The following is a 4,237-nucleotide window of genomic DNA, read 5'->3' on the forward strand; positions in this document are numbered from 1 at the left end:
TTTTTTAAGCCTCTGAGATCTTTTAAGTTGCAGCCAGTATTGCAAATCACTGCTTCTAGGGCAGAGTTTAATGAAAAAGGCAAGCTTGGTTTTTGTTTTTCGTTTTTTAAGGAACAAATGCAATAGCCTAACAAAAGCATGATAAACAATTGCAATTGTCTCACAGAACCAATACTCATCTTGACTGTTTTAGATTCACTGATATTTTGCTTAATCCTTGTCCCCATCCCCTCTTCTTTTCTGTCTCTCTCTTGATCAGGGTCAAAAACACTGGATTAAGAGTCTGTATTTCATAAAGAAAAGCTTTGATGTTTCATATAAGCATGAGTTTAGGAAGCTATATACAGTCTGGTGAAAAAAAAACCAGCAAATCTTAATATGGTTGAATTCAACATAATTTCAAAGAACAGAATGAGTCCTCTCATGAAGCATTTGCAATGATGCTAAAAGTGTATTTTGACAGTGCTGACCAACTTTTACACCTAAGTGCATGCTAACATTTATCACTCTACTGCCACAGAGAGAACAGAGGCTTTGAGTCCATCAGATCTAAGTTAGTTGGACTGTCTTCCACCCCATTTCTCCACTTGTAAAATGGGAAATAAACACCCCTCAAAGGATTGTGAAGCCTGAGTAAGAGCACCTGGCAGAGTGCTGGGTCACTTAGAGGCAGTTAAGTGCTAATTTCCGTCCTTCACTTTTTGTAGGATTTTGAAGTTCACTTTCCTTAGAATGGATCTCAAGGTACAGGGGTCAGTTTTGGTTGTCACAACAGGGGCATCTAGTGGCAACTAGTGGATGAGGGATGCTGTTCAATGTTATACACGTACAGGGCAGCCCCCGACAACACATTATCCAGCCCCAAGGGTCAGTGGTGCTGAGGCTGAGAGATGCTGCCATCGAGGGATGCACAACATGAGAGACTTTGCCAAGGGTATGTGATGTAGCTTCGGATAAGGAAATGGGAGATTCAGGAAAGTCAGGTGATCTAAAAACCATAGTATTTGGGGAGGGGCCTGAGGGAAGCACAGTTTGAACCCTTGGAAGTGAAACTATATCCTTTCTTACCTAAAAAAATGTTCTTTCCACTATATCATAGTGCCACCTGTCCTTAAGCAGAATAAGAATTATTAAGGGACCCACACTATGCTACAATTCTGAGAAAATAAAACCAGTAGACACTGGAATAGCGAATTATTCTAAAGCTTTCAAATGTGTCACACATGCTCATATTATTTACAAAACACATGCAAATACAGATTCAAAAGTAATGAATTTTGGCTGGTCGTCCTTCAGGAAGTACCCCAGTCTAGCAAAGCTAGACAGTCATAGCACATTTGCCACTGATAGCAGCAATGGCATAGCAGAAACTTCCTCATCATCCTGCCCACTACAAGAGCTTAACCATGCCCAAATTACTCAGTTCTTTGGGAGAGTGAATTTATCTTGCCAAATATCTTTGAATCAAGACTCAATCTCTCCAGAAAAGTATGATATGGTTGTTTTGTGCTGATTACATAGAGACAGTGTGATATTCCTTCACAGAAAATACCACAGGCAAGACAACAATCTGGGTATAAATTGACAAATGGTTATGTCCAAAAAAAAAAATATATATATATTGAACACTGCTGATAAAAGCAAGTCATTGACAAGAGCTAAAGTTTATTTATTTTTTTTTTTTTTTGGCCTTTCTAAAAGTAACCCTTGATAGCTATTTTGTAAAGAAGCATATACTTTTTGATGAGAAATCAAGGACAAGAAAAATCAAGTAAATATTGAGGAATTTTACCCCAAGAAAGTTAATCATTGCTCAGACTTCACCAATGTTCATGATGAACTAGACTTCAGGGGTCCATTAATGATTACTAAAGTCAGTATTTTTATTTTTTCAAGTTTTTATTTAAATTCTGATTAACATATACTGTAATATTGGTTTTAGGAGTAGAATGTAGTGATTCATCACTTACGTATAACACCCACTGCTCATCACAAGTGCCCTCTTAAATGCCCATCACCCATCTAGCCTGTCCCCCTGCCCACATCCCTATAGCAACCCCCAGTTCGTTTTGTACAGTTAACTGTTTCCTGGTTTGTCTGTTCATCTGTTTTCTTAAATTCCACTTATGAGTGAAATCATATGGTACTTGTCTCTGACTTATCATAATACCCTCTAAAGAGCTCCATATACATTGCTAATGGCAAGATCTCATTTTTTGATGGCTGAGTAATACTCCATTATATAGACCACATCTTCTTTATTGGTCCATCAGTTGATGGACACTTGGGTCTCTCCATAGTTTGGTTATTGCTGATAATGTTGCTATAAACATCAGGGTGTTTATCTCTTTTCAAATCAGTATTTTTGTATTCTTTGGGTAAATACCTAGTAGTGTGATTGCTGGATCATAGGGTAGTTCTATTTTTAACCTTTTGAGGAAACTCCATACTGTTTTCCAGAATGGCTGCACCCGTTTGTGCTCCCAACAGTCCAAGAGGGTTCCCCTTTCTTTGCATCCTCGCCAACACGTTTCCTGTGTTAATTTTCCATCCTGATAGGTGTATCTCATTGTAGTTTTTAGATTTCCCTGATGATGAGTGATGTTGAGCATCTTCTCATGTGTCTTTAAGTCTTTTTTGGGAAAATGTCTATGTCTTCTGCCCATTTTTTAACTGGATTGTTTGGGTGTTCAGTTTTTTAAATTCTTTATATACTTTGGATACTAACCTCTCATCAGCTAGGTTTTTTGCAAATATCTTCTCCCATTCCAAAGGTTGCCTTTTCATTTGTTTCCTTGCTGTACAGAAGCTATTTAGCTTAATGAAGTCCCAAGAGTTTATTTTTGCTTTCGTTTTTCTTGCCTTGGGCCTATCTAGTAAGTTGTTACCACCAGTGTCAAAGAGGCTAGTTACTACCTATGTTCCCTAGAGAGTAGACATTTTTAAAAATAATTGTCATGAAGTTACAATTTAAGTGAAAATCAAATATAAAATTCAATGCTTTGTTAAAAAGAGCACTTACCCAAACTAGTCCATGTCCTGAGGATTCTAGGTGATTACTAGATATATCTAATGCAGGCTCACACAATTGTTAATATATACCACAAAGTAGTCAACGTTGACATTGTGTTTTTCCCCCACATCCAAAAAAAGGTCATTTTATAAAAGACTTTACAGAAAAGTGATACTACAGAAAATTTCTAACCTTTAATTACAACAACTTAGGCCAGATGATAGTTCCTTTATCATCACCAGGTACTTTTCTGGGGTGGAAGAAAAAGTTCTCCCATTCATATTTTTAAAAATCTTTCATTTTTTATGGGCTTCCCAATAGTACACAGATCACTAACCTATCTTCATGTCTCAATGGGGGCCACATACGCAATGAGTATATATTAATATGCACTAAGAAATAAGAAAAACCACAAGAGACAGACTCTATATGGTTAAAAAAGGTGCAAAGAAATTACAAATTGGGAAAATGTGTGAAGTATCGGCCAATGGTTAAGAGTGTTACTAAGAACATTTTCTAGAAGATCAACATTCAAACATTATCAATAAGAATAAGATATTTATGAACTACAAATAGGAACACTTACAATGCTAAAGTACACATCACATACACAAAAACAAACTACTTAGTACTTAGTGGCCATTTTTGGAGTATGGGCTTTAAAATTTGAGTAACTGGAGTGCCTGGAGTATTTCAGGACTGTATCTAACCTAAGCATGCATGTCTTCCCCAGCAAGTCAACCCTTCTTGTCCTTAGAAAATAAGCAGATAGGATCCATTGCAGCCTCAGATAACAAAAACCTTCTCTCCACCAACACTGGGACTGGTTAAATATGTCTTTATATTGGGACTCAGGAAAGCAGTGCAGTTGCAACACCTGACTATATTCACTTCTTTCCTTGGTTATACAGTTTTAAAAAACAGCCTACACAAACACGTAACATGCATACCTGTCCCAACACATCCCCATCATTAAGACAAGGCTTGAAGGATATGCAACAAGTTAATGTTCTCCTCCCCCCTCCCCATGCTAGGGCTATATTCAACTTTATATATTTAAAAAATTTACTGTAATAAATATATGCTACTTTTCTATCAGGAGAAAGCACATGTAAGTACAGCAAAAAAGGAGAATCAGATTTTCATACTAAATAACTTCATTTCTGCTACAATTTATACACCTTCCCCTCCCCTGATTTCATTTTGGAGTTAGTGACAAAACCG

Source organism: Vulpes vulpes, chromosome 9 (assembly GCF_048418805.1).
Source record: "Vulpes vulpes isolate BD-2025 chromosome 9, VulVul3, whole genome shotgun sequence".
In the NCBI taxonomy this organism is placed as follows: domain Eukaryota; kingdom Metazoa; phylum Chordata; class Mammalia; order Carnivora; family Canidae; genus Vulpes; species Vulpes vulpes.